Source organism: Panthera onca, chromosome C1 (genome assembly GCF_046562875.1).
Source record: "Panthera onca isolate mPanOnc1 chromosome C1, mPanOnc1 haplotype 2, whole genome shotgun sequence".
NCBI lineage: Eukaryota > Metazoa > Chordata > Mammalia > Carnivora > Felidae > Panthera > Panthera onca.
The window spans coordinates 83103010-83119157 of NC_138346.1; the positions used below are offsets into that span (position 1 = coordinate 83103010).

Sequence of the window (16148 nt, forward strand, 5' to 3'; positions counted from 1 at the left end):
GCAGAGAAAGAAACTGAGCTATGATGGAATTTCAACAGAGTCTTCAGACAGCCCTATGGGTAGTTTTGAAGCTAGGATACCTTTTCAGAATTCGGGGGTAGTGTCTGGGCCTTTCATACCCACAAAGATCTATCATTGGATATGGGCCACCTGGGGGGATGGAGTGTGACTTGGGGTGAGGTGGCATTCTTCAGCTGATGTAAGCCCCGAAGGGGGCTGACCCCCGAGAATTATCAGCCAACAGCACTTGCTCCCAGCTGGGGAAAGTACATACTTTGTTCCTTAAGGAAGATATGGACAGTTTGTTGGAGTACCCTTCCCAACCATTTTTATTCAAATATTTTTTCTGTAATTATTACTTTTTTAATTGGGCAAAATTGTTTATGGGAGAAAGTATTTTTTTGTGGTTGTTGAGCTATAGTTGACATAATATTGTATTTGTTTAGGTGTGCAATATAATGATTTGGTATATGTGTATATTGTAATTCTTTATTCTTTTGCTTATTCAAGCAACATACAATTTTTAAGTGTAAAAATTTCACACAGCACTATGTGAGAGGCTGAAGATATGAAAATGAAAAATATCTACAGAGTTCCTGTTCTTATAATGTTTATAGCTTGGGGGAGGCTATTTGTATTTAATTTTCTTCCTTGAAGTCTCTTGTTTAATCAGAACTTGGTTCTAGGTCAGTAACTCAATGTGGCCTAATTGAAGCCAATTTTAATCTCTCATTCAAGCCTTAAGCATTTGGTTGTTGTTTCCCAAATTCTTTTAAATTAGAGGATATCTTTCTTAGAAATACACTAGACAATGTTTAGAAGTTTTTACCATTCGTAAAGTTACAATTACCAGTTTAATGGGCTGTGAGCTGAGGGAAAGGAGCCTCTGTATTTTAAAAAAGGCATTAAAAATTAATTATAATTTTTGACAGAAAGTGGTGATAGCAGCAGTTGAATTTGTTGCTCAAGATTTTCCTAGCTTCTTAGTGTTATCCTATTATCCTTAAAAAAGAAATAGTGTGTTTTAATTGTAATTACTTTTGATAATTTTTTTACCCTAGGAGGTAAATTATTAATTAGGGTGTGCATTATAAATTACTTTTTTATTAGGCGATTTCTGTCTGACAATAGTTTCTAGCTTTTTTTTAATTAAACTATGTCTCTAGGATTTATTATTAATAGCTTTGGGCTCTATTAAGAGGGAGGCTAATCTGATTTCCACCTTATGACCCCACATATACCTGGAAAATGATTCCACCCAGCTGAGATAACTGGTAAATTATGTGTGTCCAATACCAATGGCTCTGGGTGAGGAATCATTTTTAAATGAATATTTCCTTCTCACATTTTTTCATCATGGTCTTTCACTATAGATTTTAAGTTAATTTGCCTCACCATTACACATGTGTAAGGAAGAATAGGTCTTTAAAAAACTAATCCAGGCATAAAAAGATATCAGGGAGAGAACAAGAAAACTCAATGTAGGATCAACTCCAAGTGATAAAACAAATTAATGAATGGATCACCAATAACGTTACCATTTATGTATAAATGGGGTACCTTGGCTAAAATTGAGTCCTAAGACTATTTTCTCTTCTGAAATTTCATAGGTATAAGTGAAAAAAACAAAAACAAAACAAAACCACAACCCATAAAAACCTCCAACAGCAAAACTGCTATGAAGATAGGACTATTTAAAAGAATAAATCAGTTTTTTATTCAGTTTACCCTTTGAGCAAACAATCTTTTGTTTTGAGAAATCCTTTGAAAGAATGGGGTCTTAGAGGACTATCTGTTTCATGTAGGTTTGGGACAGAGCCTCATAACCAAACTCTTTAATATTTCTACACTTAAGTAGATAAATAAAGACCATATGTAGCTGCAGTCTGTTCAGGTCAGATTTGCTACCTAATGAGTCAGCCCCAAACTTAGGAAAAGACATTTGATTTTTAGACATCTTTGGATTTCAGAATTGTGGGTAAGAGACTGTGCACCTGTACCAGCGAGGTACCTGTCTCTCAGAAACCTAGAGTCATTTATTTCCGGGAAAATATTTTGAGACTTCACCTCTCAAATAATTGACTTAAACTTGGAGGCAAGTGAAGTCTTTTGATATGGGTACTGGTGCCCTTCTTCTTTGTTTGGGGGTGGGTAAAGATAGGGTCTGCAGCCTCAGAGTTGACTTTTCCCCTCACTCCCTAAATGAAGCCTGAATGTTTGTTTTACCCATGTGCACATAGCTCTCTGTTAGGTTTCCTACTCAGAGATTTCCAATCTCCCAAGTAGATTGGTTTGTGCTGCAGCAGCAAAAGAACCCTTAGCAGCCCTTTCATCCTTTTTTCTTAAGTGTGACCGGACAGGGGGACCTGGGTGGCTCAGTCGGTTGGGCATCCAACTTCGGCTCAGGTCATGATCTCGCCGTTCGTGAGTTTGAGCCCAGCGTCGGGCTCTGTGCTGACAGCTCCGAGCCTGGAGACTGCATCAGATTCTGTGTCCGACCCCCCCCCCTCCCCCCCCCCGTCTCTCCGCCCCACCCGTGCTTGTACTCTGTCTCTCTCTGTCTTTCAAAAATGAATAAACATACAAAAAAAAAAAAATTAAGTGTGACTGGACAGCCAAGGAACACAGAGAAATCTAGCACCATGAAAAAGAAGGACCAAGATAAACAGACAAAAAAACTAAACCTGAAGGAAACCAAGATCATTTAGGAAACAGAATAAAACTTAAAAAAAAAAAAAAACCAAACCACTCATAGTCAAGAAAATATTACATAAAATAAGAGCAATCAGAGAAGTAAGAGCTCTTAAAGAATAAAAATATTATTGCCTATATAAAAAGACTTTAGTTCAAGAGCTGGAAAATGAGGTAGAGGAAATCTCCTGGAATGTGAAACAGTAATACAAAGAAATGGAGTGTATGAAAATGCATGAGATAAGAGACAAAACCTGGAGGTCCAACATCTTCTGAGAAAAAGAACAGGGAATGTGAATGGGGAGGAAATAAAGCAATTAAGAGAAAAATAGGTTCCCAGAGTTGCAACACATGAACGTTCAACCTGAAAGGGCGTACCCCGTGAGTGAAAAAAAGTCTCTGTTCAGAGTACTGAGGACCAAGAGGAAGAGTGAGGCCTGGAGTCTCTCTTTGGAGAGCCCAGAAGTAGGTGGGGGTGAGACCTGTCCCTTTTGGTGGATTGTTCTGAATCCTATTTGTAGAGGAAATTGTGATTTATTTCTCTCTATCATTCTGACCAAATGGTGGTGGTGGTGGTGCTGGGGTGAGAGAAAGTGCAGCACATCTTTTTCTACCAGGAAAATACAAAATGTTAGATTCAGATTCTGCTAGCATTTATTAAAGCACTTTATTTTTTTAAAATTGTATTTATTTATTTTGAGAGAAACAGAGATAGCACACAAGCAGGGGAAGGACAGAGAGAGAGAGAGAGAGAGAGAGAGGAAATCCCAAGCAGGCTCTGCACTGTCAACATGGAGCCCCAAGTGGGGCTCGAACTCATGAACCATGAGATCACAACCTGAGGTGAAATCAAGTGAGCCAACTGTGAGCCACCCAGGCACCCCTATTAAGGCACTTTAAAAAAGAGCTTTGAGTGCCCTTATTAATTCAAGAGTACAGGGGAAAAAATAGATTATAATATAGAATGTGTTCATGGTCTCATTCATTGGTACACGCATGAGAATTTAGAAAGTAATCTAGAAGGATATATTCCATCTCTCGATGGTGGGACGATGGGTGCCTTTTATTTTCTTTTTTAAATTTCCTTTATTTTATGAAATAAGTGTACACTTGTTTCACAAATTTAAAAAATACGAAACTTGCTTCCATTTGTCTGTGTGTGTGTGTGTGTGTGTGTGTGTGTGTGTGTAGGGGTGGGGGGGAACTTTTTATATTTAAATTACAAATATCCCCAGAGAAGGTAAAAATCTGAGGAAAGTAGCTTGTGAAGGTAAGAATAGGAGAAGCACCTTAGGGTGTTGAGAAAGATGGCCTGGAGGGGGAGAAACTGACTGGAGGGGGAGAATAAGGAGGTTGTAAAACCCGGAAGGTTAAGCTAAAGATAAGCTTCATCTACCTCCTGGTTCATGCAAGACCTGTCTTAACAAATTTCTGAACTGAGATACATAATTTTCTTACACTGATGACACGTTGCTTGAGGGCTGATGCTATCCAAGATTATCTACTAAAGGGCAAAAGAAACAGAACCAGATCTGGAAAGAGTCTGGCCAGGGATCAGCTGTGAGAGTGAAGGGAAGGGGCCCAGGGCTTACAGTGAGGTAGTTGGGGCATTCTCAGAGCGCAGAGATCTTTCAACTTCTCTTAAATTCATTTAAAAATAGATACACAATGCTTTGCTGACCATTCCAATGTCCTTAAAGAATAAATCTGTGGCCATTGTCCCTATTGTCATCGTGAAGACACATTTGCTCTCAATTGATCCATGAAGAGGGCTATTCTGGGCACTTTAAAAAGCAGGTTAATAAAGTAGAAATGGTTTCTTTTTCTCTAAGAGCTTGCAGATTGTGAGAGAGAATAGTTTAAAAGCTTACTTTGTGTAAAAACAAATTATAGAGCGTAGCTTCTCACAGTGAAGTGCTGAACGACCATGTGATGATCCAATTGGTTAAAAACACCCCTTAATTGAGTTTAGGTCACTAACTTTGGCGTTGCCCCCCACGGTAGCCCAAATTTCAAGAATATTCAATATTAAATGCATCCAGATTAATTTAATAATCCATTTAAAATAACAATGATGGAGAATTGTCATAAAATTTTCCATCCAGGTTAAATTTTTTTCTCCAAAAGAGCATTATGTTTATAAGATTAAAAACAAATAATTCAAGTTCTAAAAGTTACTTTTCCCTACAAAAAAACTATTGTGAAATTCTATTTTTTTTCAAAGCAGAGAGTAACAAAAGCAGGGGGAAGGTAGGAAAGGAACAGAAAAGTGGATTTAAGAGATAATGTATTGCATTTAAAGAATTTGAATGCCATTACTTTTCATCACTTAACTTTTCAAAGAACACTTTCAGCTTCCTTATTTGCATGTTTCATTGTTTTCCAGCCTTTAAGCACTGTATGTTTAAAATGCAAATGGAATAATATAAGAATAATGAGAAGCAATACTTGGAAATGTTCTGTGAAAATGTTGAAAGAGGGCCTGGTTTCCATCTGATTGAAAGGAGGTGAGGCTTGAGAGAGCAATCAGACTGGATATATTTTACCTTAAGGTCTAACTAGCAGCCCCATTGCTAGCCCTCTTTCTCTTGTGTACTGTTGAAAATTAGTTAACATTTCCTTTTTCATGACTCCCTTATTATTTATCTATTTCTCTTATTCTTCACATTAGGTACTTATCAATCAGTTAACCTCAATTCAATGAACATTTATTGAGCACTTATTAACTAGTCATTGTCGTATCTGGAATGTAGAATCAATAGTTCTCTATTAAGAAAAGCAGGGTTTGGATAAGGGACAAACATGGGGAAACATTTGTCAGCCTCCTGCTCCACCCCTTTTGATATCTGACTCTCCACTGGATGAAATCAGACGTCTTGGGTTGGAGTCCTGCATTGCCATTTCTCAAACATGCTACTTACCTTCTCTGAGCCTCAATCTCCTCACCTGTAAAAGGGAATGATAACATCTTTGGTGGCTGTGATGACTGAGACAATACAAATAAGATGCTTATAGCAATAGCGCAGATGATCTCTTTCCTTTGGTTTGTGATGCAACAAAGACAGTGTAGGGTGACCAGACATCATAGTTTGCCTGAGACTGATGAATTTCCTGGGACATGGTTCTGTCAGTTTTAAAATGGAATGGTGCCAGACAAATCTGGATGAAGCTGTCAGCCTAGAGACAGAAGGATGTGTATTCAGTTAGTCTTAATCCCAACTTGAATAAATCAAATTACATGCTAGAAGAACAAAGTTATACTGGGGCATAGAGCAGAGCATAGCAAATTCCTTCACAAAGAAGAAGGCAAGAGCATTTCATACAGAGGGAGCTGAAGAAGCAAAGGCATGGAGGTAAGAGACTACATGGCCTGCTTGCAGAAGCCTTAAGCAATCTCGTGCAGGAAGCATAAGGGCGTATGAGTTAGTGAGTTAAAGGTTAGTTAGTGAGTTAAAGGTTCAAAAGAGTACAGTATGGTCAGACTATCTGAGGCCTTGAGTGTTATGCTGAGGACCATGGAGTTGTTCAGAGGTAATGCGAAGATGGCCATCAAGGGGGATGGGACAGAGGTATGACACATACTTCTCAAGCCTCAGTTTAATTCTGCAAGAGAAAGCACTCATGTGACCTCTTCAAATAGATTAAAATGAGCATTTTGTCTATAGCTCTCATTGTATTATCAAGTAATCACAAATTTTCTGTTATACCAAGTATTTAAGGTGGCTCTCCTTATACGATGGCATGTAGAAGGTACAAAGTCATTTTTGCTTCCTTCCACATTCAAACTTAGGGTCATTTGACTCTCCTCTTCCCATTATCCTCCTCATCTAATCGGGTGGCACAATATGTTGATTTTTGTCTTCACAGCCGAATTTTCTTCCTCTCCATGCCCTCGCTTAGGCTCTAGATATGTTTCCCTAGGTTCAACAAACCATCACATGTGGCCCATGCTCCCAGCCTCTCTCTAGATATAAACATTCATGAATATTGTGCCCAATTAATCTTGTTAAACAATATTTTTGTCATGTCACTTTCCTATTCAAGAACCTATCATGATTTCCTACTAACACTTGGATCTAGGCCACTTTTGTCAGCCTGCCTTTAATATTTCTTCATCAATGGGCCGTTTCCCTACAACTACTCAGGTTCTCAGAAACCATTTGTGCTATTCACATCCACTTGCTTTTCGCCTTTTTGTTTTGTCTCGTTTGTTTTTGTTTTTAAATTTTCAGTTGTGGTAAAATACACATAACACAAAATTTGCCATCGTAAGCATTTTTAGGTGTACAATTCAGGAGTGTTAAATATATTCACATTGTTGCACAACCACAAATCTCTAGAAACTTTTCATCTCTTTTTGCCTTTAACACCAGGCCTTATTCACAAATCCAGCCCCTCCATCTGTTTCAAACCACTTGCCACGCATGGAATTGAGCTTCTTTCCTTTCTCTCTTACTGTTTAAATCCACAGCCAAACTCCAAGATGAGAAATCCTATGTAAAGTCTATAAAAGAAGAGGTGCTCAATAAATGGATCAAGTTCAAGTACTATTGTTATACTTTGTGTTGGTCTCTAGTCATAACTTGTATGTGGAGAACAAACACATCATTAACAGGTCTCAGGCACATTGGTTATCTCAACTGGTCCTCACCACAGCCCTGTATGATAGATGCAGTAGATGCTCTTATGTGCAGTTTTCAGATGAGGAACCCGAGCATGATTAAGGTACTTGTCCAAGGTGATGCAATTAGTAAGTGACAGAGTTGGTAGTAGAATCTAAGTATTCTGACTCCTAAAACAGAACTATTTCCACATTATTTAGCTGCATTTCTTTGAAGCATATCTTGTCTCTCCAACAAGAGTGAAAGCTCCTTGAGAGAGGGAACTACAAGAATTATCTTCAGCAGTCCTAGCATATGGCTGAGTCTTGGGCACAAAGGTTCTGTTTCCTAGGTACTTAGGAGCTTATTGATAATTCACCGCACTGTTGTCTATGGTTTCTAAAATATTTTATATGTTTTATGTATAATCCATGTATATCCTTACATAACTCAGCAGAAGAGACTTTCAGTTCTCACTGAATTCTTTTGGGTACATGGGAAAACTGTATCTTCCTTGCCTCCCCCTCACATTGGGAGAGGTCATACGACAAATTCTGGCCAACAGGTTGTCAGTGGTGATGCCACAAATCTCTCCAGTCTCTTTTCTCCTGCCTTCCATCATGGAGGGAGACTTGTGTAGAGATGGTAGAGTCCAGGATCTAACTAAGCATCAGAGATGTTACCTGGAGACTTGGAGAACATCTCCCCTGGAGAGTGGCCCAGGTCTGCCACAGACCTTGTGACATAACCAACTTGTATCAGGTTAAAACACAAAGATTTTAGTTTAGTTTTTTCTTTTAACCTCAGCACAATCAAATGGCAAGCACATTAGCATCTCAAACTCTCATCGTTGCCCTGGAAAAATCATAAGGAATTGTTCTTAATTTGTGGTTAGGAAAAAATGAGCGTACAGAAAGGTTAAAGGAATGACCTTGAGCCACTCCTCAGATCAGTCTCTTAATCCAAGTTGGTGATCTTTCCCCACATATGTAAGGACTACTATAGGAAATGTAAATCAGGTGCAGAAAAATGCAGACTGACACTCCAACCCTCTCTGCTTGTGCATAACATCCTGCAGTCACAGTTCTCCACCCTACTTCACAGCCATCTTCCCTTTTCTTCCCTGAGGAGCCAGTTCCCTCCTTAACTGACAGCTGAAGCCTTTACCAGGGCAGACTATGTTGAAAAGGGCATTATTTATCACTGTGCTGCCAGAGTAACACCAGCCTGCACAAAGGTGTGGTTGAAGGACTGGAATGTGTACGAAAGATAGTTCTGTTGGTCTTGCATGGACTTCTCAGTCCTCATCTCCCAACCTTGCCCCGTGTGAGGAAAAGATGGGGATCAAGCTTGCTGCCTTTATAAAGAGGAGCATATCTCTAAGAAAGAAGGAGAGAGAGAGAGAGACAGAGATTGCACAATCCCATAGTTTCAGTTCAGTGATGGTCATTACAGCTTTTCCATTGCTTCCATTTGAATCCTTTCCTAGTCAAACTCATTCTTATTAATAACTCCAAATAAAATGCAATTGCCAGAGTTTAGGGTCTTCTTTTCATCTTCCCAACTTTGGTTGAAATTTAGACTTTTGTCTTAGTTCCCATTAGACCTTATTTCCCTAAAGTTTTACACATACACACGCACACATGCACACGCACATGCACATGCACACATCTCTTACATAATATATAAAACTTTATGCACACAAAGTTTATATTATTTTTTCAAATTTTCTTTTTTTTTTTTTTTTTTGAGTTGAGTCCGGTTTTTGGAGGAGCTAGAGGGTGATGACTGAGACATTAAGCCTTGGATACAGACTAATTTTTCTATATAAATTTGCATGGCCTACCGGGAAGTTATGAATGTTTCTTTGCAGCATTATAAAGTTGAACAGATTATTCAATTCATATTTTAGCCTCACAATTTACAACTATTAGGAAAAAGCTGAGAGGGAGGCTGAAAAGATGTTCCTTGGGGGAATTTTCATTGCTGAAATAAAAGATACCAATAGACTCACAAAAAGTTCCATAAAACAAATGGGAAAAAATGTTACACTGAAGATACAGATAATTTGGGAAGCTGCAGCCATCTGGTTATGGTCAAAATAGCTGCTTCTGATGTCCTTAGATGGTACAAATTACTGGCAGACCTCAAAAACCAAAACAGGAATCCATTTTGAGATCAGATTCCTTTTGCCTTCAAGACATGTTTATAAAGAAGTCAAGATTAGAGGAAACAGAGGAAGAACTGAAGTGTGGAGAGAACATATCACCAAATGGTTACTTAATTTGGCCAGTGATTAACATGGACTGCATTTGGATGAGAAGGCAGATGGATATCCAGCCCCAAGTTTTGGCTTTTTCATTTTACTAGAGCCATCAGTGCCCCCAGCCTCCCACCCCGGAGCTATTTGGTGATCTCTTAAGAGCTGTGTTACCAGTGGCAATCAAGAGGCTTCTTCAAGGAGGGTAGTGGACATTAACCATAGAAGACATCAATTGGTGACTAGTGGACAGTTGCTTTTAAGCACATAGGACTCACTCTTTGGAGGCTCCACCAAAAATGTCGGGGGAGTACTTTGCAGGGTTTGGGCAAGGAGGCTGAGAACTTCGTTTGTAGGAAATACTAATGTGATTTGAGCATTTAAAGTAGATGTACTCTTGGGGTGCCTGGATGGCTCAGTTCGTTGAGAATCTGACTCTTGATTTCGGCCCAGGCTGTGATCCCAGGGTCGTGATATTGAGCCTTGCATCTGGTTCTGTGCTGAGCACGGAACCTGCTTAAGATTCTTTCTCTCTCTCTCTCTCCCTGTGCCTGAGTCCCTGCTTGTGACTGCTCTCTCTTTCTAAATAAAAAATTAAGAAAAATTAAAGTAAACATATTCTAAAAAATAAAAAGTAAATGTACTCTAAAAAAATAAAAAGTAAGGGAATTTAGAATTCACACTTCAACAAAACCTTACTCTTCTGGTCTCAGTATTGAACTGCTTCAAGCAGCCCATGAGGGGCTTGTTCACTGACTCTTTCTCCCTTCAGTCACTGCACAGCTAACTGTGGGACACCGTCAGCTGCTCCTTCCAACCCCATGATCCCTGGTTGTTGAGCATGGCACTTGCTTCCCCTTGTTGTTAAGCTAAGATAATCTTTCCTTCCCCTTATATCTTCTCTTCTATCTTCCTCCTAATCTCCCTCCCTAATTTCTAGGACTGGCTTCTGTTCAGGTCCCTGTTCCGATTTTCTGTTCCAGGAATCTGTGAGGTCAGAAACTAAGAAATCAAGTAGCTTCCTCAAAAGACTTGTTTTTCAGTAATGGGGAGGGAGGAATGAGGAAGAGGGGGATATTCTAGTACGTAAAAAAAGTAATTTGCATACTTTAACAGATAATTTAAGCATGCTATTTATGCAGATTTTAAAAATTATTTGAAAAAAAAATTTTAAACCATTTAAAATATACTTCAGAGTAATTGCATGGAATGTTGAAGAAACAGCATCTACCTTACATTGGTTATATGCACATTGTTTTCGACATGGTCCTTGCATTGTTCAAAACACTGAATATCTTTTTATGTCTTCAGTTGAGATGGGTATTGATGCACAATTTGTGTAAATAAAAAAATCTTATTCAAACAATTACTATATAGCATCACAGAAATTCACTTGTGAGGGTCCTGGGGGCCACTTCAAAGACATAGGTGTTCATTTTCCAGATAGCTGAAAGGGAGGCATCATTAGAAACTCTTGGCCTGTGAATTAAGGAGGGTACTTTGCATGTGTCAAGGTTCCCTGAAAGAAAACCAACAGTTGTTTCAAAATGAGTCTTAAATGAAAACTCTCAAGGGCGGATGTTCTGATTTGTAGACGTTGATTCGCAGTCAAGCTAATCTATGTAGATGGGCTTCTAGGTAAATAAGGGAACTTATCTATAGGTGGTTAATGCTTCTGCTGAGTAATACCCAGGAGGTCAGTCAAAACTGAAATGATTTTAACACATTTGGAGCTTATTTTTGCCTGAAAAATGTGTCTGTATTAGGTAGGCTAGGCTGACGGCCATAAGAACAGACCCCAAAATATGTAATGACTAAGACATGGAAGTATATTTCTTATTCATATGATGATACTGGGTAAGTGAGCAGGTCAGAAGGGTGCCCCTCTTTCATGAAGTCATGTAGGGGCTTGGGCCAATGGAGTCTGCTCCATCTTTGACATGTGGCTTCCAAGTGCACAGCTGGTAGGGAAAAGGACATAGAGGAGCATGCATGGAAGTTTCTCGGGGGCCAGGCCGGAAGATGGGCACGCATCACCTCTGCCCACATTTCACTGACTACATGGCCATATCTAACTGCCGAGGAGGGTGAGAAATACAGTCTATTGGAGCACCCAGGAAGAAATAGAGAACATGGGTGTTAGTGAGGAGTTGGTCGTCTCTGCCAGTGTCTGTGTATCACTCAGTGGCTATTGGGACCTGTTGGAATAGATGTATTTCATTTAAGAGATGGATTTTGTCGAAAAGATTTAAAAGGGAGCTCTCTTTCCAAAGCATTCAGATAACTGTGACTTCATCCAAGGGAAATGTTTATTTAACATACAAAGTTACAGAACTTCATACTCCATGCAGCCCCAGCTCTGTGTGTTGTGTCCCCAGATCAAACAGGAACAGCATTCTGCCTTCATTCCCCAAGGCAGTCTTTTAATATCCTAAGGCTCATACTCAGTTTTTTAACAGAGTGCTTAACAAAGCTTTACTTAATTCAATACATTATCACTGAAAATGTTTGTTTGAGTATGTATTTGTGTGTGTACGTGTGTGCGTGTGTGTACTTTCTGTCATTGAGACGAGGGTCTCTACCCAGGGAATGACATAACTGTGAACCTAACTCACGTGTACTGCAGCTACGCCCTCTAAGATCCACTCATTATCAAGATGAACATAATACCCTCCTTTGGACTTTTCTGGCATTTGAAAATGAATAAACACACCCTGGTTGGATAGGCAATGGGAGTAAGAGACCTTAAAATAACTTAATGACCTTGTTCATTACTGGCCTTAAATTGTATTTGATCTAAGGGCGGGCCCTTGCTGCTGTCTGACTCGCAGAGCCAGTTAAATTCCAAATAGAATGACTTTGCTCGCCTAAAATCAGAGGTGAAGTCTTTGCCTAGGCTGATTAGGTGGGTAAAAGGGCAAAGCAAACAAAACTGCTTTGGAGCCAACTTGATTGTGCAGGCTTATGAAGAACAGTGAATACTGTGATAACTGAAACATGCAGATAATCCCTAAATCTCACTCTACCCATTGGTTTTAATGACTTCCTCCTTGGGTTTGGTACCAGGTGCATCAAATCAATCACTTGGTGTTTCCTCTTTCCCCTGCCCTCGGCCCCCGTGGGCTTGTTCCTCTAACAGAGGGTCTAACAAATGGGTGCTGTGAAGACAATGGTAAGGCTGGGTAATCCATAAACTGTGTAAGAGGCCCCGGGCAACTGAGGATTGAGAGCAAATGATCTTTTCTTATCACTGGGCTCATGGCACAAGCCAGGATAGAGAAATGGGGTGTGGGCTCTGAACCCAGACAGACCTTGGTGCAAATCTCACCGTCACCACATGTCAGCAATGTGATTTCAAGCAATGATTTAATTTCTCCGAGTCCTAGCTCCCCCATCTGCAAAAGGAGACTGAAGTCGTCCCTTTCTCAAAGAGCTGTGGTAAGGAGTAAACGAGATCCTGTGTATTTATTACATTCCTAGTCTGGTGCCTGGCATGCAGCAAGCACTTAATCAGTGTTAGTTACAATTACTATCCAGGAAAAATTTGGACACCCCTTTCTTCCCTTCACGTGCCACACCCATCTCTATTCCTGATAAGAAGCAAAGGGGCACATATTGTTGAAATTCCTCAACCTGGTGCTGTTTTAGTGGTTAACGCACTAGCCCTCAATGCCCTTTCTGACCTTAGGGATGAAATAGCTTGGTGGTTCAGAGCAGCTCTTCTTCTCAGCTCTATTTTGTTCTTGATATAGCTGTTCTATTCACACACCTTGCAATCTGTGAAGTTAAAATTAACCTATTTGCCAACCTGCGTCTCAGTGAGAAACTGAAAAATTACACCTTCTCTACGCACTAGACAGTGTTTTCTAGTGCATCTTTGATGAAGAATATGTTAAAGGAAGAGATGGCTTAAAGGGAAAAGACTGAGTTCTATCTGCGCTTAGTTTATTCCCTTGGAAGAGTACTCTGCAAATGTCAAAAGCTGGATTGAGAGAACAGGATGTGACATGGAAGTCGCTCAGTTGTGTCTCCACACACGTTTTTGAAATGGGGAATCAAAGTGTGCCAGTGTAACTGTCAGATTTGGGCATATGGAACAATCTAAGGAATCTGACTCTTTCCAGTAACAAGTTTAGCAACTTCCTTTTAAGAGAGAGAAAGAAAAACACTCACTGCACTCACAATCAATGGTTATCTTTAGTCAACAGTTCCAAGAAGTCAGTCCACTTTTCCATTTCGTGTCTGAGCTGACATTTCCCTGACTCCAGGAAGGAGGAGCACAGCTGACCTGGAGGTGCTGCTCTTTGATCTTAGGTGCCCTGGATTAACCTGCTAGTCTTCTGCCTCCCTATTACTTCAGAGCCATGGCAGCTGGCAAAGGATGGATCTGTTTGCCTTGACCTCGTCCCGGAGGGCGGCTGGGTGTTATCATCTGTATCCGATATAGCCTGGACCACCGCACCAGGCTGCACAGATGTACACTCTTTTATTTCCTCTCTCCTTCGGTGAGCCTTTGTGAGATATTCCTCGGTCCTTTCACAGCATATTTCCCCTTCCTCCCCCCACCTCTCCCTAATGATTCTTAGAGACTCTGAAGTTTCAGGTTTTAGAGACTAAAATCAGTGGAGATGGGGCACAAACTTTGAGAGAGTGGTCTTCAAGGCCTAGGCCTAAGAATTCCTAAGCCATCCAAAAAGCTACTTGAGATTAGATCCTTAGAGATGTTGGTAAGAGGAGAGTAAGAGTGAGAAATACGTGCTTCTCGCCTGGCACAGTGAACCCAAAATCATGGTGAGCAGGTGTCTGTATAGTGGGGACTGAGGTATTAGTCATAACTCTCTGCCCTGAAATGTTCTATTCATTTCTGTAATTTTACTACTGGAGACTTATTCTTTGGATTTGGAGATATTTTAGTTTCCAAAAGGTCTTTGTCTATACCCTTTTGGGAAATAAAATTTTAAAGTGCTTTCACATAAATTAATCCTTAAAACAACCATTTGAGTTATGTACTATTATCATTCCCATTTTACAGATGAGAAACCTGAGGCACAGAGTCACTAGCCACTTTCCCAAGATCCCACAGTTAGGCAGCAGTGGAGCAAGAATTTGAACCCAGGCAGTGTACCTCCAAAGCCCCGGCTCTTAGCCCCATCCCCTATGTTCTACACTAACAGCTTTAATTCCTATTTTGCTAACCCTAGCATCTAACTACTATTGCAGAAACTCCAGTCTCCAGCAAAGTACCCACTGATCCCACCCTCAATTATTTCTGGGAATTCCCAGAGATTGGTAAGTGTGGACAAGTAGATATTGGTATAATGTATAGTATCTATCAAATCCCTTTCTCCTGTTTGGGTGTCCTTTAGATATTATCTTGCTTCTGCCTCTATATTACAACAGTTTAACCTAAGGAGGCTATGTTCTTTATAGCCCCCAGTGAGCTAAAACCATGTGGTGTTCCGTATAGAAGGAACTTTTTGCCAGTGTGAGACACTGGGGCTTTGAGCAGCACTGTGTTGTGCCCAGCTGTAGAGGACATCTGGCATGTGGGAGTGTCTGCCCGGATCCCTTTACTACAAAATGCCCCCCTTCCTTCCATCCTCATAGTTAATATAGGAATAAACACCCGAGTATCCCTTCACGTCTCTGTTCCCAGGCCCTACCTGACAGATCCACCACGGAAAGTGGACCAATCCCAGCAGCCCTCCCTCTGGACCCAGATGATGGTCCAAAGCTGATTCAGACAGGGCTAATGAGTCTTTTCCTTGGGTGGACTGGTGTCCAGAGAGAGCTTGAGGGCAGCCTCTTTCTAGGGGTTAAATCTGTAAGATGTAAAACTTAGCAACCCTCAAAGGTCATGTATCCTCTCATCTGAAGGAAATCATTCTGCAGGGGGAGAGGATATAGTAGATAGGCAGAGAGGTAAGAGTGAAGAACAGAGGAAAATCCAGTGTGCACCTGATTCCCCAATTCTGGTAATTTCAGAGATTCAGCAGTATCTCTGCTCTTCCCATGTCTGACTGTTCTTTCTTGGATACCATGAACCAGTGAAGTCCCATATTTACTCGAGTTGATTTGAACTGTGTTTTTGTCACTTGCAACTAAAACAAATCTGAAAGTCTAGCAGGTGACAGTTTCTGGCATGTGTCTTGATATTTCCTTGTAATTCTCCCTTGGGCTTTGACTGGGGGAGTGGGTCAATTGAGAATTTTTCACTAAAACACTTTCCTAAATTCCATTCTACTCTCCCCACCATATTATAATTAGTTCCCAAGACCTAAGGCTGATGATTTTAAAGCTTTCACTTATATATGCAAATACAACTGGGAAAAGAAACACCTTAAACCAATATCAGCTAAAAGCCATTATCTGTAGAGACTAGCTGACAGTCAGCTAAGAATAAGACTTCTGGGAAATGAGAACTAGTTGGAGAGAAGCAGAAATTTGATGTGTAAGTCAGGGGAATGGAAGATAGAATTTGTCAAGGACAAGTCTTATTTTCTGGATGTCCTCCTTACTTTAGCAGGATAAATCCAGACATTTGTATGTTTGTTGTACTTCTTTTCCTACTGAGAATGTGATTAAGACAAAATATG

General features: G+C 40.2%; 1 long non-coding RNA gene across 2 annotated transcripts in view; it reads left to right on the forward strand.

The window, feature by feature from the left end:
- The first annotated feature begins 5792 nt into the window (after positions 1-5792).
- The window catches only part of LOC132673643 (uncharacterized), a 78990-nt gene continuing 68634 nt past the window's right edge, over positions 5793-16148 (forward strand). For both annotated transcript variants that reach the window (XR_009608143.1, XR_009608144.1), the window contains exon 1: positions 5793-6044. This is a non-coding gene — a long non-coding RNA (uncharacterized LOC132673643). The remainder of the gene's footprint in view (positions 6045-16148) is intronic.